The 27,468-nt window shown below is 43.8% G+C and overlaps 1 protein-coding gene across 4 annotated transcripts in view; it reads right to left on the bottom strand.

Moving 5' to 3' along the window:
- The window catches only part of GRM8 (glutamate metabotropic receptor 8), a 688,454-nt gene extending 680,942 nt beyond the window's left edge, over positions 1 to 7,512 (bottom strand). For 2 of the 4 annotated variants that reach the window (XM_081148113.1, XM_081148116.1), the window contains exon 1: positions 6,374 to 6,615. The gene's annotated coding sequence lies outside the window, so the exon portion shown is untranslated. Of the gene's footprint in view, positions 1 to 6,373; positions 6,616 to 7,010 lie in introns of those variants that run through there. The other 2 variants (XM_081148115.1, XM_081148114.1) reach the window with 2 other exon arrangements.
- Between the last annotated feature and the right edge of the window lie 19,956 nt (positions 7,513 to 27,468).

Genomic DNA, 27,468 nt, shown 5'->3' with positions numbered 1-27,468 from the left:
CCTCTCTAAATAAAGCTTGGTTTTCTTATCTGTAAAGGGGTGACTTTGCCTGCCAGAAAGCACAGTACCCGGCACAGGGTGAGTGGAGCTACTATTGCTAATCTAGCCTGCAACTCATTTTCCACTAAAGGAGAGAAGCTTTTTCCATATTTGCCCAGTTGGTGAGCTGTTCAATGAATTCTGCCACTTTAAAATTAAAATCAGAGCTATGTATAAAATATTGAAATATTGAGCTTATTTCAAAATCTGATACACTGTCATAAAAATCAGACTCTTGAAAGTTGGAACGTTTAGTTTCCCTTTTAAATTCTAAGGAAAAAATATATTTGAAAGTTTGTAAAAAGGAAAGAAAAACTACATAAATTCAGCTTCATTGTATAATCTCATGCTGCCTAATCTTGCTCTTAGGCAATTCTTATGAGCTTTAATCTGCACTCATCCTAGTTGGAGTTGGTGAGTTTTAAAGAAATAATGACCCCTTTGTGCTACAGAGCCAAATAGCTCTACTTCGTGTCCTGTGATTGATTTAAAATAAAACCGTTTTTCTCTCAAGCTGACCTTCCTCTAGGGTTTGGTATGAACCTCACCTTTGCTGATGGACTTGTTCAAGGAGATGTGAGGTCTGCACTCCAGAAATCGACCTGTGAGGGAAGCAGATGCCTTGCACTATTTTTGAGCCCACAGGGGGGGCTTGGCAACCTTGGAGGAGGCTTTACTATTAGCCCTGGAGCCTCTCTTGGTCACTCCGTCCCAGCCCATCCTAAGTACAGGTACATCATATATCATTAGCACTTCCATCAACAGTCTTGCTGGCCTGGGTCTTCTGGGGAGCAGCTCCCCCTCACCACCACCCCACATAGGAACTTGGTTCTGTGGCACCCTAACAACTGTTTCCTGAAAGGCCAGTAGTAAGAACAGCTCCTCAAGGGCAAGGGCCCTGAATTCTGCTTTTTATTTTCTACATACCTTCTCCATTCCAAACTCTCAAGTGCCTGACAGAGTATCTTATTGAATTTTCATTCACAGATTATTAGCTTTTAAATAAATAAGAAGACTCAGAAAGGTTGAGTATAGCCCAAGGCCCTGAGCTAGTAAGTGGCCCCAAGGACTGAGAAAGCCCCCAGTGCTGCAGAGACTGGTTATGACAGCACACATGAGATTAAAGGCCCCACCAACCACTGAAATCTTTCAGAAATATGTATATCTTCAATGGTTAGCTCTTTAAGAAAAATAATGTACTAATTAAGAGTACACTAGACAATCTAAAGGGCATTTCCAGGGCAGGAATCTCTCAAGAGGTTGAGAATATCAAATACAGTTTTTCCAAACACCTCTGTTTCAAATCGAGTTTCCTGGCCAACCTAATGCCAGTGAGAACAAAGCCACCGAACCAGACCATGTAGGATCTCTCAGGGTCTATCACTGCACTTGGCACGTGCTTTTAAGACATCATATGGTAAAATCCTCACTGAGGAATACCATTAGACAAGAATTGTAATTTATTTTCTCATAAAAGGCCAAACAGCAGCCCTCTGCTGGATTCCATTCAGCTCTTTAACGAAAAGGTTAAGCCGAATATTGTCATCAACTCACAAAACTGCAAATCCAGCCGTTTCGCTTGAAACTGCTCACACTTGCAGCTCCTTTAGTTGTTTTAGAAAATGCACCATAGTCATCGATCATCTCCTTCACCAAAACGTGTGTGCATGGCCCTGGGATCTTAGAGGGGGCAGGGTGAGGACAGGTCAGACAGAGCCCTCCCCTGGCAACAGAGGCCTGGAATCAGATCCTCGTCTGACACTCACTGGCTGGCGGCACTGAACATGACACTTTAGTTCTGTATGCTTCTATTTTCTCATCTGAGTAATGAGAGAGATGGACCATGTGATGTGATCTCTAAGGTGTCTTCCAGCTCCCCATTCTGAGATTCTATTATTTAATAATAAAGGAACATGAGATTATGCTCAAACACTAGAGCAAGGCTTTGCCAAATGAACACGATAACTGATTTTGTTTGCAGCCTGAGTGACTTTTTTTCCATCAGTGAGAGAGGGTTAGGAAAGCTCTTCTGTACAAGCAAGCCCCATATTAAGAAAATCTGATACATGAGAAGCTCAACTTACTAAAAAGATAAAAGAGAAAGTGATTTATGTGCATTACAACAGAATTCACCACAGATTTCCTTTAAATGGCTAACCCCCTGTGCATTTAAAATACAATCATCTGATTTAGTAGAATTCAGTTTTCAGGGGTTTTTTAATAATATAGCTATTGTCTAAAAAGACCATATTTAAAGTAATGAAAGCCACTTTTATAACATGTATCATATAGGGAAAGGGCATAAAACCAACATATATTGAATGCCTACAGTGTGCCTAGAGCCTCACACACATTACCTCATTTCCTTCACAAAATACACCTATGAGGTTGGTATCACAGCCTCCATTTGGGATACAAGGAACCTAAAACCGGAAAATTATATGAATGTGTCTAAAATCTTAAGCCAGAATTCAAATGCAGAAGTTCTGCTTTGTTCTTTCCCTTCCTCCATGTCCCTTGGGTGCAAGACACCTGATTTGATATGTGGACTGTGAGTGTGGCATCTTGAGGTCTGAGAAGTCCCTGGTTCTAAACTCACTCCCACCAGTACTCACTATATGGCACTAGGCAAGTCACTTAACCTGGGGTCAATTTCTTTTCCCCTGAACTGAGGAATGATTTTTGGCCACCTCCCAAGGTTGTGAAATAAAATGATTAAATGTATGTAAAGTACTTTTTTTTTTTTTAACAATTGGTCCTAGAACTCAAATCTTTTGCTGGTATATTGTGTTTAGAATATCTTTTAAAAGCCACTTCCCATCACACTCAAGGAAGTGAGGTCTTGACAAGTCATGTGTCCAAGATATCAAAGGAAATCGAAGAAAAACTGGAAAGGACACAAGAAGAAAAGTCAATGGAAGTGTCATATCTGACCTGGACAGCTGAGGTCATGGACACTTGTAGCACCCAACTGGCTATTCTTGAAAGACGTGGTGACATATATTCCTCCTCAGTGAAAAAAGGACAGTAGGAAACCTTCCTAAGTTGTATGCAGAATATAATACAGCACATCTACCACTAAGGCTCATTACCACTGGAAAAGTTAGTCAATAAACTGCCAGCAAATTTCTATCTTTAGGCATAACTTTGCCTGAGAAAGTATGAAACTGGCAACACAGGTGCTCGATAATCTCCACATACTTTTTGGGGGCCTGTCGTACATCTTCCCGCTTCTGCTCACCTGCTCCCTCCTCCCCCAGACCTGGATCTCCTCCCTCCTTCAGTGCTAATGTGTCGTACAAATCAAGACCTTAAGACCTGGTTTTCTCAGTACCTTGGCCCTCCCCAGGGAGTGAGTAGATTCACTAACAGGTTTCAAAACCTGAAGAGGCATTAATGTCATCCCCACCTGGGATATCTGCAATTGTAAGATAATTTCCAGAAGATCCATAATTTCTTTACGAAAGAAATGTCTCTAATAATGGTAGAGACTTGCAATGGAACAAGCCAAAGCTGGGAATCATCATGAATCAGGAGTCTCTCAGCAGTGGCCCTGAAATCATCCCGATAGTGCCCGCCACTCAGAAGGCAGGTCCTGGGTTAAGAATGCATCTTGCTCAAGGTCCTTAGTCAGTGAGTGAGTTCATCACAACTTATCAAACCAGCAAGTATAAATGAAAATCAAAGAAAATGCCTCATAGAGCCAAGAAAAAAGGAAAGCCCAAAGGAGAGAGGGAGAGGGAGGGAGAGAGGAAGGCAAGAAGGCAGGAAGGCAGGAAGGCAGGAAGGCAAGAAGGCAGGAAGGCAGGAAGGCAGGAAGGCAGGAAGGCAGGAAGGCAGGAAGGAAGGAAGGAAGGAAGGAAGGAAGGAAGGAAGGAAGGAAGGAAGGAAGGAAGGAAGGAAGGAAGGAATCCAAATTCCTAGCAGACAGAAAACCCACTCTTAGGATGGAAACAATAGGACCCAACTGGCTCTCTGTGCACATCCTCTCCTGGAACAATATGGAGTGACCGTCCCTCCTGAGCAAACTACACGTGTGTACCTGGTGATGCCCACGCAAGTTCTTTCAAGAAAATAGCAAGTTTCCCGAACCTTGCAAAGAAGCCTATTTGACAGGTATGGAGACATAGCCAGGTCGTTGCTGTGAGTCCAGTTAAGAGATAAATCCAGGCAGCATCTTCTTTTTAAGACACTGGTGCAGAGGAACTCCACTGCCCAGCCTAAAGCAAGGTCCTCTTCACGTCGGGCATTCTAACTACAGGAGGAAGAAGTGGGAAGGAAACCTGGAGGGAAAACGCCACTGCTACCAAGAGCGTGTGTGTACAGTGTTCTGCGCCTCATGCCCTGAAGACAATGGAACATTTTTACACAAAGATTGGCATGAGATATTGCCAACATGAATGTCAGCTGGTTGTCTGCTGCATAAATACCAATTACCCAAGCCCTGTAGCAGCTCCAGCCTGCCCAGCCAACTTTGAAAAAAGAACATCTCTCCAGACCTCTCTCTCCTGCACTCTTTGATGCTTTTATCTGTTCCTTGTGGATTTAGATGTTTTTAGAATTATTCAAGTAGTCGTAATGTACAAGGGGAGCGGGGTAGGGCAGAACTAGCTAACAAACCAAATAGGACAAGTCAAGCCTACACAAAACAATAGAGCTGTATTCTCAGCATCTTTTTCTTTATTCTGGGTAAATTCTCTCCTAGAAAGCCTCCCCTCAGCTGTTTCTCCCCGAATCCCTGACTTAAAGGCAAAGAATTCTCTGTTTTTATCTCAGGTAGTTGAATCCGAAGTGGGAAAATTACATTTAAAAATCTTACTTCATTTTCCCTGATGACTATGGCTTTTCTCTTCGAAATTATCAAACCACATATTTTACACACGCAGGCAACGAGTTTCACACCGTGATTCCGTCTCCTGAGGAGATCTTCCAAGACATTACTCAAAAGCAAGTGACCAAGGTAAACTAAAGTGGTTTCTGTAGCCATTTGCAATTATTGACAAACAATTTCATAACGGAAAATGGAAATTACCGTCAAGTGCAATAAGCTGTTTATTCAAGATCTACCTGCTGGTGGCTCTTTTTCTCTTTTTATTTTTTCTCTCACGCAAAATACAAGCTACCATCGGAATGCATTTCTCCGGTTTGTGATTTTTCCTGTCACCGTGTCCACCACCAACCCCGTTTCCCGTTCCGTCCGCTGGCAGGGTTTGTATTGGATCCGGGTAAGTGGTGGAGACCGGAGCATAGTCTGGGCATCGCGCGGCTCCCGCGCCGTCAGGTCCGTGGGAAAGGACGGTCCCCCGGGAGCGAGCAGGGCACCCCCACCCCCCACCCCGCGGGAAGGGACGCGCCGGGGACCAGGCTGCGCTTCCGCAGCCGGGGGCAGGTCTGTTACCCCCGGCGCATCCCGGGCGCGCGGACACCCTCTGACCCGGGCTCTGCAGTTGGGGCCCCGGGTAAAACAATTCTTCGAGGGAGAGTGGGGGTGCCGCCTTGCGCAGCTGGGTGACTTGCGCGTCCCCCTGCATTTCATTTGGACTAAGGGGGCCCGTCAGATAGACAGTTGGGGGGGAGGGGAGAGGGAGAGATTCTGTTACATCTTCGACAACTGCACGAACCTCCAGGGACCTCGGAGCCGCCGGGCGGAGCGGGCGGGCGGGCTCCCCGCGGGCTCGGCGGGCGCTTCCCTCTGCCTCGCTCTCGGCCCGCAGCCCCTCACCCCGCCCCGCGCCCCTCCTCCCGCGGCATCTCCGCTTTTCTCCCCAGCTCCTCGGGGCGTTGAACCCCAGCCCCCGGCAGAGCCCAGGCCTCGGGAGAAGTACCTGGCGGTCCGGCCGCTCCCGCGCCGCCCAGCCTCCCGCGCGCCCGGGTCCGCCGCCGCCCGCCGCACCTGGCGGCCGCGAGCGCCCACGCCCCGAGCGAGCGCATCCGCGCGAAACCGGGGCCCCGCTGCCGCAGGTGCTTGGGGCGGCGGTCGGAGCACCAGCCTTCGCTCCTTAAACTCAAGATCTCCAAACCCATGCCTCCCCTCCCCTCCCCCAGCAGGACGGGGAACTCCAGTGTTTTCCCGAAAACCACGAAAGGGGGGCGCGGAAATCCCAGCCGCGCTCGCTCGGAGAACACAAACTCGAGGCAGGCACACGCGGAGCGGGGTGCGGGGTCTCCATAGCCCCCAAGCCGCCGAGCTCCGCCCGCGACCCCCACCTCCGCTAGCTCCCGGGGAGGCATCCATCGCTCGGCCCCGCGCTCAGGAAGACCCGGGTTACCCCGGCGCATCCCGGAGCCTCCGACTTTGGAAATACCACCCGTTAGATTCGCAGAACGGAGGTACCTCAGCATCCCGGCGGGCAAGTCCGGATTCCGCCAGGGCCGGTGCCGGAGGGCGCCCCGGGCAGCGAGCCGGGAGGGCGCCTGGAACCGCGCGCCGCGCGCTCCGGCCGAGCAGCCTGGGCGCCGGCCCCCGCCCCTCGCCCTTCAGTCTCCCATTCGCCGGCGAAACTTTTGGGATCGCATCTCCAAGCCTTGGGAGTCCCGAGCTAAGCCTCCCTCTTTTCTGAACCTCTTCACTGGAATGCAATCATGGGAAGATAAGAGGGGCGGCTGCCTTGTTCTTTGCAACGTAAAATCAACAGACACCCAATCAAGCGCCAATGCCCGGCCAGCCCCTCGCCCCCGGGTGCCCCCTCTCCCTCGCCCCCCGTTCCATCACCTCTCCCGCACCCCGGGTGCGCAAGGCCATTGGACCGTGCCCAGGAAAAGCCCGTCCTAAAGTGGTCTGAGAGGGAACCGTGCACCTGGCTGGGCGTCCCCTGAAGGGTTTTGGAGAAGAAAGCGGAAAGAGGGACCATTTGGGGGGGGGGGGGTCTCCTTTTTCCTCCAGCACGGCGTTTTGGGGGAGCTGGGGGGCTTTTTCCCTGTGGTTTGGCACTTGCTTCCCTCTTTTCCTGCCGCCGCTCGGCGAGTCTTACCCTGCTCCCCGCGGAGGGCGCGGCGAGGAAGCCGGCGGGGGGGCCGCAGCTCCATGTCAGCGCCGCGGCGCGCGAGGCGAGCTCCGCGGCCGCACTTGTGGCTGGTCTCGCGGCTGAGGGGGCTGAGCTGGCCCTGCCGGCGCCAAGTCTCTTCCATGTGAATAACAAATACTCCCACCGGCGGCCGCGATTGGTCTGCGCCCGGCGCCTCCCGATCCTCCGCCCGCGGCCATTCACCCGGCGCGGCGCGGGGAGCCGCGGCCGGGATCGCGCCCCAGGTCGCCAATCGCTTCGCGCCAACCAGTCACCTCGGGAAGCGGGAGGAGGAACCCCGAGGGGCGGGAGGCCCTGAATTTCGGTGTCACCGAGCTGCCCTGGCGCGGGCAGGGGGAGGGACGCTCGCCAGGAGGGGCCCCCTCGGCGCTACGTCTCCTCCGCGCTCAGGGACCTGGGGACCAGAAATGCCAACAGTTCTGATTTTGAAAGCACCCCACCCGGCCCCAACAGGAAAGGAAGGACCCAAAGGCAGCTGGGAGGGGAAGAGTGGCTGGGAGGGGGCGGGTAGAGGAGGAGCATGGCTGGCAGGGAGCTGAGCGGCTCCCACTGCCTGCGGAGCCCGGGGCCCGCGCGGGAAGGCGCCGCGCGACGGCCACCCACCCGGAGCACGTAGCCGGGACCGGGAGCCCGGGGCCTCCTTCGTGCGCACAGCTCCGAAAGGGTCCCCGAGGAGAATACATAGCCGACGGCAAGGGTCCCGCCACCCGCTTTCTTTTCGGGGATGCTCAAAGTACAGCCCGCCGGGCGCGCGGTTCCCTGCAAAGTTTGCCCCACGCCGCGCCGCAGTTAGGCCATTTGGCCGGGTCTCCCCACCCTCCACCCCGAGGGCCTGGGGGGCACCTTTCACAGAGCTCCTGGAGCTCAAGGTGGACCCAGGACGGTCCGGCTGCGGGCCCGGCGGAGAAGGTGACGCGGACGGTCGCGGTGACCCGCATTTTACTGAGCTGATCCAAGCGGCCGCAGACGCGCGCAGAAACTCCCGAGGACCCGCGCCTCGCGGCTGCTCAGAGCCTGCGGGAAACCTCGGGATTCCCTTCTCCTCCAGCTCATGGAAACCCTCCAGGCTCGACCTGCACAGTCCTGCGGCCCTCCCCGCCAATTACCGCCCAGGCATCCCCGCACGAGCCCGGGCGAGAGCGAGAGAGAGGGAGCGCCCGCGCCTCCCCGCGCCGGGCGCCGCGGCCCGGCCTTGCGTTGGTGAGAAAGTTCCATCTAGAGGCGGCCGCGCGCAACTGCAGCCGGCGCCCGAGCGCGGGGAGCCCGCCGCGCCTCTCCCCAGCCCCGGATGCGGTGGGAGCGCCGGTGGGGGGGGGGGGGGGGACACGGGGACCTCCAACGGGAGACAGAGAGAATGGAGAGGAGAGAACTGACCCCGCGCAAGGCAGCTCCTCTCCCCGCATTCGGCATCTCTGCAATGAACTTGAACTTCCCAAGCATCCCACCTTCTGAAAGCGCCGTGGCAGGTGTCTTGCACTGTCCCGTACACTGCGTCTCCTCTTTGGGCTTAATTCTCACACCAACTCCGTGAGGTGATCAAAACGATGGAGTCCACTCTACAGATGAAGAAGGAAAGAGACTTTGAGACACAGCTGGAAAGTGCTAGAGCCAGAAATCAGAGCTGCCGGGCTTCCAAACCCCACACCACTTCCTCCGCGGGATTGCTGCTTTGACCAAGGCTGCGGTAATGCGTGAAGTCTCCACTGAGGAGACAGCTGTCCCTTTCCTCCTTTCATACAGCCACCAACGCCCTTTGACACTTAGGAAAATCTACAGGTGTCCAGCCCAGGAAACCCTCCTTTTTCACCTCTTTTTCTTCCACATTAGGGGCTTTTTGATTGTAGAATCATTCTTTTATGACCACAACCACTCGAGGGAGGAAGGATTTGGAGAGAGAAAATAGGCTGGGTGCCCTGCCCTCAGGTCTATTTAGGGAAGCCCCGTTGACTGAATGCACAGCACAGCCTTGACGGGGGTGACCAGCGGGCCACACACCGCCTGGAGCAGGGAAGGACCCTTAGCTGATACAGAGACCGGGCTGAGTGGGCTCATTGGTCACAGGTCTGCACATGAAGTTTGGGGACTTCTTACCAAATGAAAGAGCTCCCTCCTTCTCCCCCAGAAGTGTGAAGGTAAGCTCAGCGGCCTGGCTTCCATATAGACAGGTCACCCCACTGCACCCCAAACTGCAGACTGGTGATGGCTGTCTCAGAGGAAATATCGTAGGTAGCACCGGTGTATGAATAAGTCCCTCTAAACTCTTTTCTATGTGTGCATTAATACACTGGGGGGGGATGAAGAGGGGGCAGGCAGAGCAAGCCTGGAAATATCCTGAGCCCACAAAGCTGCTGAGCACACCGTGCCCTTCAGGGGCTCCTGGAGGCCAGCTGTGGGCCCGGTAGGCTGTTGCCCCAGGGTGGGCAGGGAGGGTGGCACCTGGCGCTCTGATGGGCCCACTTCGGTAATGAAGACAGCAGAGCTGGTTGTGGCTGGGGAGGCCTGGCAGGGCTAAGTGAGCTGCTCGGGGGAGAAATGCCTAATGAGCCTGCGTTTTTCCTTCCCCTATTGATCACTACCTGAAGAGAACTGGTGTCCTGCAGACACATTGCCCCCTATTTCATCGCATCCCTCTGAGAGGTGAGTAGAATTGATCTGTCCTACGTAAGTGTAATTCCGATGTTTTGTTTTACATCATCTTTAACTCTTGAAACACAGAAAGGGGTCTCACCCCACTCCTACATGGAATCTGGTCAATAGGGAAGAGATCCATTTTATATATCCTGGACTATTTCCAAGGACTTTATCTGGTGGCCCCTGAGCAAGTGACATAAGTTTGTACACAGGCTACAGACCATCCAGAATGACAGCACATCAGGGCATAGAAAGAGAGATGTCTCCACGACTTCTTGGTCCCTGTCAGTAACACAAGGAAAAGGCACTAGGCTGGCCGACACCTGTTCCTCAAGCTCAAATCCGACGGCTCTGCTTGCCCCCCGCTGCAGCTCGTGTCAGGGGAGAGGGTCCGAAGCCCAGGCAGTCCAGATAGCAGGTGACTCCAGAGTCACCCACCTGGTCTCTCCTTGGGCTACCACACTGCAATGTGCAATGTAGCTTTGAAAAGTGTCTAACCTCATCATCCATCCCACCCCAAATGTTTATACAAACCAAGTCTATTTCCTGGTGATTAATCCTCCAAGAAGATTTGCCTATAGTCTTCTCATATTCAGCTGACTTGAAATGTGTTATAAAATGCAGAAAACAATGCCATATGTTTAGGGTCCGTTTAACTCAAGCTGTTATATGTATTTCACACATGGAAATGTATGCCACAATTCCTGCTTTGGGGTAATCGTTAGGACTCAGAGCCTTTGAAGGCTACTCACACAGGAGGAATGCTGACAGCCTGAAGCTCCCACGTGGAGCAAAGCTGACAGGGGAAGTGGGAATGGGATTTGTTTCTTTTGGAAACTAAGACAATATTTTTCTTGCTAAACCGTCTGCAAGTGGTGGTAAGTGTACCATGTGGGTTTTGCTCAGTTTATTAAGTCACTGGCTACTACTGAAAGCAACAGTAGGCGTAGGAGACTGACAGACGGGACCAATGAGGTTCAGGACAGCACTGTGCCACTCACCCCCACAGTCAGCTCATACCGCTCTGAGCAGGGGTCATGGGAAGGATTTCCTGAAAGGGTACAAATGGCACAGTGTACACGCATTCCCACTGGTTTTGTTTGGGTTCCCCCAGAAGTATAGCCTGAGACAAGAATTCAAGGGCAGGGAGTTTATCTAAAAGGTGAAGGAAGCCCCAGTAGTCGCATGGGGAAGTGAGCCAGTAGAGTGCATTACCAAGTCAGATGCCACTCTGGGCTCCTGGAGCTTAATCCCAGCGGAGAACCTACTCAGGAGGAACACACACTGAGAGTTGCCCCATCCTAGGGGTGAGGGAGCTGAGATATCTATACACCCACTCCTCTCAGTTGGTAAGAACTGCTTCCAGGTGGTTAATTTTACAGCAATTCCAGTCTCCCACATCCACATGCCCATGCTTAGCATCACTTATGCACCCAGGGGCATAGTCTGTGTTCATGTCCTTCCCAAGCCCAACCCTCCCTACCACTGGCACAGCCTGGCCGAGAGGAGGAAAAGATCACTCAGCTCCTCTGCATCTTGATGGTGTTTGCCTCCTCCCTGAATAGCCGCTTGCTGGGACCAGAGACACCTTCAAGCCCAGGAGACTACACTGATGAGAGAATTGCTTTTCACTTTTTTTAAATCACCTCTTTCAAGTTTCAAAAAATACATATTCTTTTGAACTAGTTACCTGGAAAAGAGAAACTGTGTTTCCTAGCACTGCTGCACACTCACTGTTTCTTCTCTACCCATCCTTCCCAGACCAGCTCAGTCCAATCTTTTCCTCAAAAAGCTTCCCATGTGGGGTAGAGGGGGTCAATGGGAGGGAAAGGGGGAACATCTGTAATACACTCAACAATAAAGATAAAATTTTTAAAAAGCTTCCCAAACTTCTAGAGCACCCTAATATGATCTACACAACTCAGTTATTGGTTGTTTATATTCTTACGTTTGCTCTTTTATTGCACATCTGTCAAGCTGGACTGTATTGTCTTATGTTGTAGCAGGAATGACTTCATTTGGGTCCCTGGGCATATAGTAAATAATCCTGAGTTACTTGACTGTTAACCTTAGAATCAAATAGTCACACCACTGCCATTACCCACCACTACCACCACGGCCCCCTCCATTACCAACCCTCACACACACAACTGAGCTCCCCCCAAGGCTAAAAGATGACACTAGAGAAAGTTTAATATACATCGTCTTTTTAATCACTTTGTAAAAATTGCTGTGTGTAACTCAATCCCTAACGTGGCTTTGATTTCTATATTTCAGCTCTTTAGGTTTAAATCGTTTTTAAGCCTTACTCTTTAATTATTTGTTAGATTTTTAAACCTAAATTTCAGAAACTTGTTTTCTTATAAGAAAAATACTTGAAACAGTGTTTGGCAAATAGAAAGAATATAAATGTCAGCAACCAGTTTCTATTGTCCAGAAAACAATTTGTATTACATTTCATATGGCTTAAGTTCATAATAAATTTTATAATAATCTTAATACTGTCAGAAATGAGCATTAGTTTCCTGAGACTTCCAATGACAGTTTATTTGGGTTTGTTTTGCTACTTATCATCAGCTGACCAGGTATACAGATAAGCATGAAATCAATAATGAGTCCAGATAAGCTATTTGATTCTTTCCAAGATTAATAATCAAGTAACTCATGATTACCTACTTGACCCAGGGAACTAAGTAAAGTCACAGCCACTAAATCATAAAATAATACAGTACAGCCTGACAGATGTGTAATAAAATAGAGAAATGTAGGAAAATAAGCCGCAACATGTAAATCATATAGGTGAGAATGGGGCACTGTGGGAGTTTGGGAAGGTTTTGAGAAGACAGGACCAAGCTGATCTAAAAAGAATGGGTAGAGAAGAAATAACAAATATGCTCTAGTGCTTGTGGGGATCACAACCTTCCCTTCCCAGCTAGTTCAAAAGACTCTTACTGAAATGTCATTTTCTAGGTGCAAAATGTGGCTTATGATGCACAAATCACGAACCCACTTACTGAGAGACCAAAAGAACCTTGTTAATGGATGAGTTAACTTAAAAGGTGGTGTACTAGGCCCTGCAGGTGTGGCTCAGTTAGATGAGTGTCCTCCCAAGCACCAGAAGGTTGCCGGTTCCATTCCGGTGTCAGGGCACATGGGCTCAATCCCCAGTAGGGGGCATGCAGGAGGCAGCCAATCAATGTTTCTCTCTCATCCATGTTTCTGTCTCTCTGTCCCTCTCCCTTCCTCTCTCTGAAATCAATTAAATGAATAAATAGATGATAGATGATAGATAGATAGATGATAGATAGATGATAGATAGATGATAGATAGATAGATAGATAGATAGATAGATAGATAGATAGATAGATAGATAGATAGATGATAGATAGATAGATAGATAGATATAGATAGATTGATAGATGATAGATAGATAGATAGATAGATAGATAGATAGATAGATAGATAGATAGATGATAGATAGATAGATAGATAGATAGATAGATAGATAGATAGATAGATAGATAATAGATAGATAAAGTGTTGTGCTAGGTATTTACTGCTGCATAGCAAATTACTCCAAAACTGAGCAGGTCTAAACAACATACATTTATTATCCCACAATTTTTATTGGTCAGGAATCCTGGCTTTCCTAGGTCTCCAGCTAAGGTTCTCCCTCAAGGTTGCAGAGTGTCGGCTGGGGCTTCAGCCATCTGAAGACTTGTCTGGGACAGGATCTGCCTTCAAGCTTCCTCAGTGGTTGTTGGCAGGATTTAGTTGCTTGCAGGGTGTTGAACTGAGAGCCTCAGTCCCTAGCTCCCCTAGTTCCTTGCCCTGCGACCTCTCTATAAGGCTACTGACAATACAGCAACTGGCTTCATCTGAGCGAGCAAGTGAGAGAGAAAGCAGGAGAGTGCCAGCAAGATGGAAGTCATAGTCTTCCCTAACCAAATCTTGGAAGTGGCATCCCATCATAGGTACCATATTCTATTCATTAGAAGTGAGTCACTAGATTCAGCCTCCACGCAAGGGAAAAGGGGCAGTTACACAAGGGCGTGAGTTCCAGGAAGCAGGGACCTTGGGGGACCAGCTGTGAAGCCCCCCCTCCCACAGGTGGTCTGCAGTTGTTGCTCTGAAGATCCTGTTTCCGAGGGGTTTGCGGGGCTTTAGACATGCATGTCTGCAGCTCCATCGGGCACTCAGAGCAGTTGTTAAGCAAGAAACAGTAGTTACCATTTATAAAGCACACTGCAACTGACAAATGTTAATATGCTGTTGCCTTTAAAGGGGAAAAAATAAGTTTCTGAGGCAAAGAAACAACAGTGGGCAGGGATTCCATTGCTTTTAAACAGGCTTTAATTTCATTGTGCTTCTGGATGGTCACACAGCGGGCAGCGGGCAGTCCTGCTTTCCCCTCCCTTCTCCTTTCCCTCTTTCTCTGTCACTTCTTTCAGGTTCGAATACTTAGTGGTCACTTCACTGGAGAGAAGAAGAGTGTAAACGGTGATCTCACTTGGAAGAGGCACTGCACTTCTTAACTTTTTTCCCCATTTCAAGCTGAGAGGAGAGAGGAGAGCAGAAAAGGAATCAGAGAAGGAAGGAAGGAAAGAAAGGAGGGAGGGAAAATGAAGGCTCTGGGGAAAACTCTAGCCACGTGGGGTTTCATCTCTCGCCTTAAACTAGAAGCGAGAGATGAGTCCCCAAGCTCCCTTTTCTGAGATAGAGAAGCAGAATCCAGGAGGATTTCCAGAGGCAAGTAGGAAAGTGAGTGTTGGTAGAGGTGGGGGTGCGGTCTGATGGGAACACTTGGGGCTGCAGACAGGGGGGCTTCTCCACAGCCACGGGGGGCAGTGAGACCATGGCAGTGGGCCTGCGAAGGGCAGGAGAGGGGACTGTGCCAAGAACAGTAGCTGGTGCGCAGGGACAGGCCCAGATAAGGGGATATAAAAAGTGAAGACATACCAGCCCTGGCCAGGTAGCTCAATTTGCCAGGGTTATGGGTTTGATTCCTGGTCAGGGCACATGCAAGAATCAACTAGTGAATGCATAAATAAGTGGAACAACAGATCTCTCTTTCTCTCTCTATCAATAAAAATAAAGAAAAAAAATTTAAACTAAAAAAAAAAAAAGAATGTAAACAAGAGATGGAGAAGAAATCATCTTTCCCTAAGGAGTTTAATGGTTACTTGGAACTGGGAGGGGTGATAGATATGTATTGTAATCCTCGCAGAGGATATTTTTTTCCGTTGCTTTTCAGAGAGAGTGGAAGGGAGAGAGAGAAAGAGAAACATTGATTCGAGAGAGACACATCAATTGGTTGCCTCCAGCACGCACTCCAACTGGGGCCAGGGATGGAACCTGCAACCGAGGTACATGCCCTTGGCCGGAATCGAACCTGGGACCCTTCAGTCCACAGGCCGATGCTCTAACCACTGAACCAAACCAGCTAGGGCTGGAGAGGGTGTTGAGACTGGCCCATGGAAAGTCCACATCCCTACATCCTGGGTCTGCCCATTTTCCTCTCCTTTTCTTCTGTACCTTTCTCTCTTGAGTCCACCCTTCCTCTCTCTATTTTCCTTTATTCCCATCTTTCTCCCTTCCTTTCAGTCCTCATTCTTTAAGTGACCTTATTACAGAATGGAAGTGTATTTATTAGAATTTCCTGTTCCCTGTTCAAAGTTTTTTAAATTTAACCAATAGTTATTTGTTTAAAATCCCTAGGTTTTAACTTCATGATTTTTTAATTTAGGTGACCCTCAATAGATTTTTTTCCCTTCTCTGACCCTTGATAGAAAAAAAGTTTTCATGTTCCTACTATATAATGGTAGGGTTGAGTCTATAATGTCCTTAGCTATAAAATAATACACGTGTTAGTAAAGTCTTCCTTGATGAAAGGGTCATTTATTTTATTCTTTTATGCTTTAATTTATCTTTGTTTTTGAAAGTATTAGAAATGTCCCCTTTTTTCCCCCTATTGATCCCCTCCACCCTCCACTCCAGGCCTTCACCACACTATTGTCTGTGTCCACGGGTTATGCATATATCTTCTTAGGTTAGTCTCTCCCCACCCACCCACTCCCACCTTCCCTCTGAGATTCGTCTGTCTGTTGAAAAGGCCATTTTTTAAAAGTCCAAGTTTCCAATTGGAAATTAGCATGACCCGTCAAATCTGAACTAAATTTAAAATCTTTGTATGTGACCTGTGGATTGAAGATTTCTTAGAATATAAAGTCAGTACAAAGAGAACGTTAGGTTAAACTGGCTTCAGGAACCTGTATTGTAAATGTATTGCTACGGTCTGATGAATGACAGTAAAGAATTTTATTGGCAGCAGTGAAAAAAATAAAGATAAAAAGCAACAATTTGATCGCAGACTTTGAAAAAAAGGTTAAAAGCCTCGTTCTCAAAAGCCTAAAATTAAACCTTTCACCTCATTTCTGATACTATTTTAACAGCATACATATGGCCTCCAGCTGCCACACTCCGAGGCGTGATCCTGTCACTGTCACAGCTTAAGGAAGACTGTGTAACAGCAGTGTCTTGATTAGGAAATCATCCTAGGACACCTGAATGTCACTGGGTGGTGCTCCAGTGAGGTGCCACAGGTGAGGTGGGGCCTCACCCTTCCCCATACCATGCAAACCCAAAATATTCCCTCAAGTCAGGAAACGTTTCAGGCACACCCAGTGCCCTACCATAAAGACATTCAACACTTCACTGTGCTCAAGTCCAAATTAATCAGGTGAGGACTTTGTAAACTCCCGTGAAATACAGACAACACTAGCATATCTTCAGGAGGGCACGGTGCCCAACTGGCAGCGTGTGTACGCAGCCTTCTTACCATCTGACAAGGCTAGCCATGTTGCCAGTGTGGCTCCTTCTGAACAACTGTTTTCAGACCAATACAATCTCACACATGCATTTCTGAGGCTAAAATTAAGTGTGTAAGGTCTAAGATTTTCTTTTCTTAAAGTTTATAAGCGCTGGGAGAGAAGATTTGAATATGTCTGCTATCAATGAGGACCACCACTCTCACCTGGGCTTTGAGAGGAGTCAATAGAGCAAGAAAACAAAAAGGAACAAAGAAACAGAGAGGGCAGGAAGGCAGGAAGCGAAGCCAGAAAGTTGCTTCAGAATGAAGGAATGGAATTCAAGTCACCTTAAACACAGGAGCATTTTTTCTAAAGATCTCAAATTTGGGCCAAACCTATAATCACTGAGCTAGAAAAAACTATTGAGATGATCTTGTCCAAACCCTTCAAGTCACAGTGAGGAAAGTGATGCAGAGAGCAGAACAGGGATTTGCCCAGAGTCTCCTGGTGGGTTAGAGGAGAAGACTGGCCTGTTGATGCTTGCCCACTCCTTTGTATACCACCTCAGAGCTCTTGCGAGGAGTGTTCAGTTTACATTATTAGACCTGTATATATGGTATATATGTTTATAGTATTATGGATTTCTTTCCCTGTGTTTATAGATTATCCTATGCAATGTACTTTTCATATTAAGGTAATAAATTGTTTTCTACTCAATCATGCTCTAATGTTTACCTGGTATTTAAATTCACTTGACCAAAAATCTTAACCACAGTTACATTGAAATGAAGGAAACAGATAAACAAAGTGAATGTTGCAATTTATTTACATTTCCCAAAAGCATGTATTAAGCATTTCCTACTCTTGGGCACAGCATTTTCCTGGCTGTGGCTTTCTATATTCAATCTTATTTTCAAGATATATGAAAAAAAGGTACGGAATCTATAGCAATGTAGACTCCTCCTGAGAATAGTATTAATTCTGGGCAATGCCAACAAACTGGTAAAGATTTTATCTTTCCAATGTAATCTGACCCTAGTCCCCAGCCTTCTTTCTCTCAGCCTCCTTCAACCTTTTCCCCAGGAGCAAAATTAAAAACATTTCAACAGAGGGACAATAATGGAAATCCTTAATGCTTAACATATGCAGGCTATTTCTTCATTAATGAGAACTGTTCAGATCACTAAATTGTATCAAACCAAAGTGCTGAAAGCAGTCATATGTTAATTGAGTAGACAAGGAAATATGATTGCCTAAAGTTTGCTCTCAACAGGGTTAAGCTACATGGCTTCTCAAGGAAAGCTCCTAAGAGACTTACTTTGCAACCTCTATGGCATGTTTAGGCAGGTGCCCATTTATATTAAGACAATGAGACCCTCTATATTTCTAGAACTTGTTTCCTCTACCTGCCCTACTCCCACCCCCAACCAGGGCCCAGGTAACTATAGCAAGGGACTGTGGAACTTCTGTAATGTCCTCTCCCTTCTACTCCTTTCTTTCTCTCCTTAACCAATCAACCAATAAATACCTAACCAATCTTCTTCACTCCAAAAGCAACCTACAGCTAATTCCCTCAACCCTCCTGCACATTCTTACAAATGACTGAAATTCCATGAACCATTTTCTTCATTCTGTTGTTTCAAGGAGAGTCTCTCTTTTTATCCCTTGGGTGCTCAAATGCTCTCATATTCTCTGTTCCAATCAAAATCTACTCTCAAGAAAAGATTGAAAACCCTCACACTAAAGTTGAAATGACTAGCCCTAGCAGGTTTGGCTCAGTGGTTAGAGCATTGGCTGCAGACGGAAGGGTCCCAAGTTTGATTCCGGCCAAGGGCATGTACCTTGGTTGCAGGCTGGATCCCCAGCCCCGGTGGAGGTGCACATGGGAAGCAACCAACTGATGTGTCTTTCTCACATCTCCCTCTCGCTCGCTCTCCCTTCCACTCTCTAAAACGCAATGGAAAAAAATATATATCCTCAGGTGAAGATTAAAAAATAATAATAAAAATATTTTTAAAATAATAAAATTGAAATGACTACCAGCAGTTTTAAAAGATACATTTCCCAGGGAAGGATTTGCCTTTTAGCAAAGTTCTATGAAGATGTATGCCCAGTGCCCATCCAGTTCTCAGGGCATAATAGACTCTAACTTTATGTTGAATTGAATTGACATACAGCTCAGTGGGCAAAATTAAAGATTTCTAAATCAAACTGTCTTCATGAGAGCACTGCTTTCAGAGTGATAACTACTTCAATTGATAATAGTTCACATAGGAAGGTGCTAGAATCTTGGATGGACAGGAAGGCATTTGAAAAAAATCTCTCATTGAAATATTGCTGTTTTAGCTTTTGCAAACTGTCTTGTAATATAATTTTCATGGATGGCTTATTGCACCAACTAGTTTATAAACTTGAATTCAGAGAAGACATAGGTATAATATCTTAAAGACTTATTCTCCATAGCTCCTAATACAAGCCTTACCTGTAATCAGAGTTCAGCAAATGTTTGTTGAATAGATGTGAGAACAAATGGGATAGAAAAATGGATGGATGGATGATGAAAGAAAAGTGGAAAGTGTCCATAGGACTAGAAAGGAAATCACAGGTTAAATGCCAGAGTTAACTTTCACCCAAGACAAAACTTAAGTGGAGTTTCAATTATATATATATATATATATATATATACACACACACACACACACACACACACACACACACACGTATACACGTATACACATATACACATATACATATATACATATAGTGGAGGCAGAAAAAGAGTAAGAAAGGATCAGCACAAGAAGCAGCCTGAGCAGTAACAGTGGTGATGGTAAGAAAACCCTGGCACACCAAGGTGTCATAAAATTATCTGAAACTTGGAAATGCGCAAAAAGAGATTATTGAGCTCTCTTTCGGTGCAGGGCTGGGCTTGGCTTTTTATTTTCTGGGTCAGTTTACAACTCTGTAGGTGCAAAGGTTAATATGTAGATTTTTGTTGGGTAGAATAGATACCAGAGAGGTTAGGTTTATGGCTCTCTCGGTTGAATATTAACCGATTTTGCATCTAACCCCTCACTCTTAGTATTACCTATAAATGCCCAGCTATTCAAATGTTCTTTAAACCGTTTTAACATCTTACCGGTCGCCTCGTTAATTAATGAGCTAAATAAAATCTTTGACAAATGTTTATTTTTTATTTGCTTGAGTCTCTTTTTTTATTTTCTCTTTGCAAAAATTATCAAAGATCTTCATGACACATTATCAGAAAAATATTAGGCAATTTAGGAACTAGAACACCTACAATTTACCTAGTTCTCAAGGCTCTACAATACAATCAGCCAACTGGCTGGGCCTTTGATGTCTGTATTTTCCTCTGTGAGAGTCTTGTTATTTTCATCCAGTGCTACCAAAAGAGTGATAACATAAGTTTATATACTTTTTTTAATAACCAAAGTAAATATTTATTCATTCATTTCACAATATTTATTAAGTACCTATATTATATATTCTCTAAACTAGGAAATATGAAAAATGTGCTTTTTTGAAAATTCCATTGTTTTCAAATTATAAGAACATGAAAAGCCATTGTACGATTTTTTACAAAATTTTTTAAAAAGAAATTTAATTGTTCCCTTTCCGCTTGCAGGAAACTAAAACTGGAAAATTCTGTATCTACACTAAAAATATGGCTTCAAAGGGCCAGTGCTTTTCCAAGAATGAAGGGGGAAATAATTTTAAAACCCAAGCCAATTACTAACATTTGAAAATTTCAAGGAAATGGGAGCAAAGGACCCTGGCTGGTTTGGCTCAGTGGTTAGAGAGTCAGCCCACAGACCGAAGGGTCCCAGGTTTGATTGCAGCTAAGGGTACATACCTCAAATTGTAGGCTCGATCCCTGGCCCCCGTCAGGGCGTGTGCAGGAGGCATCCAATCAGTGTGCCTCTCTCACATCAATGTTTCTCTCTCCCTTTCTCTCTCTCTCTCTCCCTTCCACTCTCTCCAAAAAGCAATGGAAAAAATACCCTCGGGTGAGGATTTAAAAAGATTGGGAGCAAAGGACATTTTGATAATTCTTAGACAAATTTCTCTAGCTGTAGTAATTATTATTATTTTTTCTCCACACAAGTTGATCTTCCTTTAGTGTTTTCTATCTTAGTGAATGGCCGTCAGGTTGTTTTCAATCTAGTGATCTCTGACTCATCTCTTAGATTGTCACTCTTTTAGGGACACCTTTTCTAACCTCTGATTCATGGCCTACTTCTTCCATCATTACATTTTTTACAATATCAATTTCTCATTTATCTATGTCATGATTTGCTTGGTAGTCTCTCTCACTAGGTTATTTTTTCTTTCAAAAATTTTTATTTCCATCATCAAAGTAAAATATTACCATCAATAACATTGAAAACTACCAAAATGTAAAGGGAATAAAATCAACCATAATCTCAGCATAACATACAACTACATTTTATCAATTTACTTCCAGCCTTTTTTATTCAATTTATTGGGGGGACATTGGGTATTAAGATTGTATAGGTTTCAGGTGTGGATTCCTATGATACAAGATCTGTATATTGTACTGTGTGCCCACCACCCAAAGCCAAATCTCTGTCACCATATATTAAGCCCCTTTCACCCCCAATCCCTCCACACCCCTCCCTCTAGCAACCACCACACTGCTGTTTGTTCCCAAAAGTTTCAGTTTTATGCCCGGCCGGGCGTGGCTCAGAGGTTGAGCGTCGACCTAGGATCCAGGTGATCGGGGTTCGATTCCCTGTCAGGGCACATGCCCGGGTTGCGGGCTCGATCAGTGACTCTCTCATCATTGATGTTTCTATCTCCCTCTCTCCCTCTCCTGTCCTCTTTCGGAGATCAATAAAGATATATATTTTTTTTAAAAGTTTCAGTTTTATATCCCACATGTGAGTGAAATCGTATGGTTCTTAGCTTTTTCTGACTGACTTATTTCACTTAGCATAATATTCTCAAGGTCCATGTTGTTGCAAATGACAGTACTTCATCTTTTCTCATGGCTGAGTAGTGTTCCATTGTGTGTATGTACCACGTCTTCTTCATCCAGTCCTCTATCACAGGACACTTTGATTGTCTCCATGTCTTGGCCACCATGAATAATGCTGCAATAAACATATATCTTTGCAAATACATGCTTTTTAGTTTTTTGGGTATATACCCAGGAGAGGGATTGCTGGTCATATGGTAAAATCTATTTTTAATTTTTTGAAGAATGTCAGACTGTTTTCCATAGTGGCTGTACCAGTTTACATTCCCACGAACAGTGAATGAGGGTTACTTTTAATCCACAACCTCCCCAACACTTGTTATTACTTGTCTTATTGATAATAGCCATTCTAATAAGGGTGAGGTGATATCACATTGTAGTTTTGATTTGCATTTCCCTAATTGTTAATGAGGTTGAACATCTTTTCATATATCTATTGGCCATTTGTATGTCTTCTAAGGTGAAGTGTTTATTCAGGTCCTCTGCTCATTTTTTAATTGGTTATAAGGATGCTCAAGTAACTTAGTAAGAACTTCAAAGAACTTAGTAAAAACAACAACAGAATGTAAAATGATATAGACACAATAAAAAAGAACCAGTCAGAAATGGAGAATACCCTAGAAGAAATAAACAGTAGGTTGGATGATGCAGAGGACTGAATCAGTGATTTGGCAGACAAGGTAGCAGAAAACGCCAAATCAGAGCAACAAAAAGAGAGAGAAAAAAATTTTCGTGACAATAGTTTAAGAGACCTTTGGAACAACATGAAGTGTGACAAAGCTGCATCATAGAGGACCAGAAGGAGAAGAGAAAGAGCAAAGGATTGACAGCCTATTTGAAAAAATAATGACTGAAGACTTTCCTAATCTGGTGAAAGAAAAAGACACACAAGTTCAGGAAATGCAGAGTCCCAAACTGAATGAAAACAAAGAGGTCCACACCAAGACATATCATAATTAAAATGGCCAAGGTTAAGGACAAAGAAAGACTCTCAAAAGCAGCAAGAGAAAGAATTAGTTACCTTCAAGGAAGCTCCCATAAGACTGTCAGCTGATTTCTCAATAGAGACATTTCAAGCCAGAAGTAACTGGCATGAAATATTCAAAGTGATGAAAAGCAAGGACCTACAATCAAGAATATTATAACAAGCAAAGCTATCATTTAAAATTGAAAGAGAAATAAAGAGCTTCCCAAACAGGAAAAATGCTAAAGGAGTTCATTACCACCAAATCAGTATTACAAGAAATGATAAAAATGTCTTCATAACCCATGGGCACAGACAATATGGTGGTGAAAGCTGGTGGGGCAGGTTAATGGGGGGGAAAGGGGGACAACTATAATACTTTCAACAATAATGATAAATTTTTTTAAATAAAGTAAATGTTAAAATTCATCCTTAAAAAGGGAAGAAAAACAAGAAATAGAGGAACAGAATTATAAAACATAAAAGGGCAATCAATATGTGTATCAATATATATGTGTGTGTGTGTGTGTGTGTGTGTGTGTGTGTGTGTGTGTATACCGATAGTCACTTTAAACCTAAATGGCTTAATTGCTCTAATCTAAAGATGTAAGGTAGCAGAATGAATAAGAAAGCAAGACCAATATATATGCTGTCTATAAGAGATCCACCTCAGAACAAAAGATACATAGAAACTGAAAGTAGAGGGATGTGAAAAGATATTTCATGCAAATGGAAATGAAAAATAGCAGGAGTAGCAATACTTATATCACACAAAATAGACTTCAAAACAAAAACCATAACAAGACACAAAGGACATTGCATAATACAAAAGGAATCAATGCAGCAATGGGATATAACCCTGGCAAAAATTTACGCATGCAAATATAGGAACACTTAAATATATAAAACAAATCTTCACAGACATAAATGGGGATGTCAACAGTAATATTATCATAGTAGGGAATTTTAACACCCCATTGATATCAATGGGTAGCTCTTCAAGACAGAAATCAATATGGAAACAGCAGCCTTAAATAACACACTAAATCCAATGGACTTAATATCTTCAGAGCATTTCACCCCAAAGCAGCAGAACATACATTCTTTTCAAGTGCACATGGAACACTTTCTAGGACAGACCACATATTAAGACACAAAACAAGTCTCAATAAATTTAAGAAATTGAAATCATATCAAGCATCTTCTTTGACCACAGTTGTATAAACCTAGAACTTAGTCACAAGAAAAAAAAATGAGAACACAAAGGCATGGAAGCTAAATAACATGTTACTAAACAATGAATGGGTTAACAATGAGGTCAAGGAAGAAATCAAAAGATACCTTGAAACAAATAAAAATGAACATTCAAAAACCCCAAATCTATGGGACACAGCAAAAGCAATCCTAAGAGGGAAATTCATGGTATTACAGGCCTACCTCAAGAAACAAGAAAAATCTCAAATAAACAATTGAACTTTACACTTAAAGGAACTAGAAAAAGAAAAACAAAGAAAGTCAAAAGTGAGTAGAATAAAGGAAATAATGAAGATCAGAGCAGAAATAAATAAAATAGAGTATAAAGAAGTTCAGTGAAACCAAGAGCTAGTCCTTTGAAAAGATGAACAAGATTGACAAACATTTAACCAGACTCATCAAGAAGAGAGGACTCAAATAAATAAAATCATAAATGAAAGAGGAGAAGTAATAACTAACACCACAGTAATACAAAGGATTATAAGAAAACATTATGAACAACTATGTGCCAAAAAATTGGACAATCTGGCCAAAATGAATAAATTCCTAAAAGCATAAAATCTTCCAAAATGGAATCAGGAAGAATCAGAAAATCTGAATAAACGAATTACAACTAAGGAAACTGAAGCAGTAATCAAAAAATTCCCAACAAACAAAAGTCCTGCATTGAATGGCTTCACAGGTGAATTTGAACAAACATTCAGAGAACTAACACCTATCCTTCTCAAACTATTTTGAAAGAAGGAAAAGACTCCCAAGCTCATTTTTTGAGGTCAGCATTATCCTAATTCCAAAATGAGAAAGAGACACTACAAAGAAAGAAAATTATAGACCAATATCCCTGATAAGCATAGATGCTAAAATCCTCAACAAATATTAGCAAACCAAATCCAGAAATATATTAAAAAGATCATATACCATGATCAAGTGGGATGTATTCTGGGGAAGCAAGGTTGGTACAATATCCACAAATCATTAAATGTGGTATACTACATAAAGAAAATGAAGAATAAAAACCACATGATTATATCAATAGATGCAGAAAAAGTATTCCATTAAATCTAGCACCCACTTCTAATAAAAACTCTCAGCAAAGTGGGAATTGAAGGAACATACTTCAACATAATAAAGGCCATATATGAAAAACCCAGAGCCAATATCATGCTAAATGGGCAAAAACTAAAAGTGTTTTCCTTAAGATCAGGAACAAGGAAGGGATGTCCACTTTCACCACTCTTATTCAACATAGTATTGGAAGCCCTAGCCACAGCAATGAGACAAGAAGAAATAAAAGGCATCCAAATTGAAAAGGAAGAAGTAAAATGTCATATTTTCAGATGACACAGTTCTGTATGTAGAGAACCCTAAAGATTCCAGCAAAAAACTACTAGAACTGATAAATGAATGCAGTAAAGTAGCAAGATAAAAACTAAATATTCAGAAATCAGTTGCATTTTTATACATCAATAATGAACTTCAGAAAGGGAAACTAAGAACACAATCCCATTTACAATTGCATCCAAAAAATAAAATAAAATAAAATACCCAGGAATAACTTTAACCGACGATGTAAAAGAACTGTACTTGAAAATTATAAGGCACCAATGAAAGAAAATGAAGAAGATTCAAAAGAATTAACATCATTAAAATGTCCACACTACCCAAAGCAATCTATAGCAATCCAATGCAATTCCTATCAAGATACCAATGGCATATTTCACAGAACTAGAACAAATATTCCAAAAATTTATATGGAACCACAAAAGACCCAGAATAGTGACAGCAATCTTGAGGAAGAATAATAAAGTTTGAGAATCATTAAACTATAATACAAGGCCATAATAATTAAAACAGTATGGTACTGGCATAAAAACAGACATATAGATCAATGGAACAGATAAAGAGCCCAGAAATAAACCCATGCCTTTATGGTCATTTAATATTTGACAAAGGAGGCAAGAACATAAAATGTAGTAAAGATAGTCTATTCAATAAATAGTGTTGGGGAAATTGGAAAGATACATGAAAAAAATGAAACTAGACCACCTTCTTACACCATACACAAGAATAAATTAAAAACGGATTAAAGACTTACATAAAAGACTTGAACCCATAAAAATCCTAGAAGAAACTCAGGCAGTAAGGTCTCAGACATTTCTAGTAGCAATACTTATTCTTATATATCTTCTTGGACAAGGGAAACAAAAGAAAAAAATAAATAAATGGGATACATCAGACTAAAAACGTTTTGCACAGCAAAAGAGACCATCAACAAAATGAAAAGATAACCCACTGAATGGGAGAACATATTGCCTATGATACATTTTGTAAGAGGTTAATATCCAAAATTTATAAAGAACTTACACAACTCAACACCAAAAAAACAATCCAACTGAAAAATGGGCAAAGGACCTGAACAGACACTTCTTCTAAAAGGACATACAGTTGGCCGATAGACATATGAAAAGATGCTCGTCATTAATCAAGAAATGCAAACTAAAACCACAATGAGACGTCACCTCACACCTGTCAGAATGGCTCCATCAATAAATCAAAAAACAACAACTGTTGGTGAGAATGTGTAGAAAAGGGAACCCTCATGCACTGTTGGTGGGAATGCAGACTGGTGCAGCTACTATGGAAAACTATGGAGTTTCCTCAAAAAATTAATAATGGAACTGCCTTATGACCCAGCAATTCCACTTCTGGGAATATACCAGAAGAAACCTGAAACACTGATTCGAAAGAATGTATGCCCCCCTATGTTCATGGCAGCATTATTTACAATAGTCAAGACTTGGAAGCAGCCCAAGTGCCCAACAGTAGACAGTGATAAAAAAGCTGTGGTCCATTTACACAGTGGAGTACTACTCAGCTGTATAAAAAAAAAAAAAAGAAAGAAAGAAATCTTGCCTTTTGCAATGGCATGGATGGGCCTGGAAAGTAAAATGCTAAGTGAACTAAGCCAGCGAACAATACCATATGAATTCACTTACTTGTGGAATCTAATGAACAAAATAAGCTAACAAACATGGAAACAGACTCATAGATACAGAAAATAGACTGACAGCTATTAGAGGGGAGAGGTGTTAGGGGGCTGGGTGAAAAGGGTGAAGGGATTAAGCAAAATAACAACAACAACAACAACAATAATAATAACTTATAGTCACAGACAACAGTGCAGTGATTACCAGAGGGAAAGGGGGTAGGGGAGGTAGAAGAGGGTAATGAGGGGATAAATGGTGATGGAAGGAGACTTGACTTTGGGTGGTGAGAACACAATACCATATATAGATAATGTATTATAGAATTGTATACCTGAAACTTATATAATTTTATTAACCAATGTCACCCCAATAAATTCAAAACTTTTTAAAAAAATATAAAATTAAAAAAAAATAGAGATCAGAAAGTAACTCACTCAAATGTAGCAATAAGACAATTTGTTAAATGTTTTAAGAAGTGATATTGTAGTAAAAGTTTGGGGTAACTAATAGAAGGGTCAAAAACAACAGAGTCATCAAAGTAAATGAATATAACTTCAGCACAGAAGAGAGTAACCTAAATATAAATAATCAGGACAAAACAATTTCTAAGCTGAAGACAGCTCACTCAGCAATTAATATTAACCTAAATCAAACATTGTTTTAGTGTCACCCTCCTTCCTCACTTTAGCTGCGCTCACCAACAGCATTCACAGCAACAGTGGCCACAGCATCCAAGAAC

Source organism: Miniopterus schreibersii (assembly GCF_964146895.1).
Source record: "Miniopterus schreibersii genome assembly, chromosome: 9".
In the NCBI taxonomy this organism is placed as follows: domain Eukaryota; kingdom Metazoa; phylum Chordata; class Mammalia; order Chiroptera; family Miniopteridae; genus Miniopterus; species Miniopterus schreibersii.
Note: the sequence above shows the minus strand (reverse complement) of the source record. Positions and strands in the feature narration are given on the sequence as shown.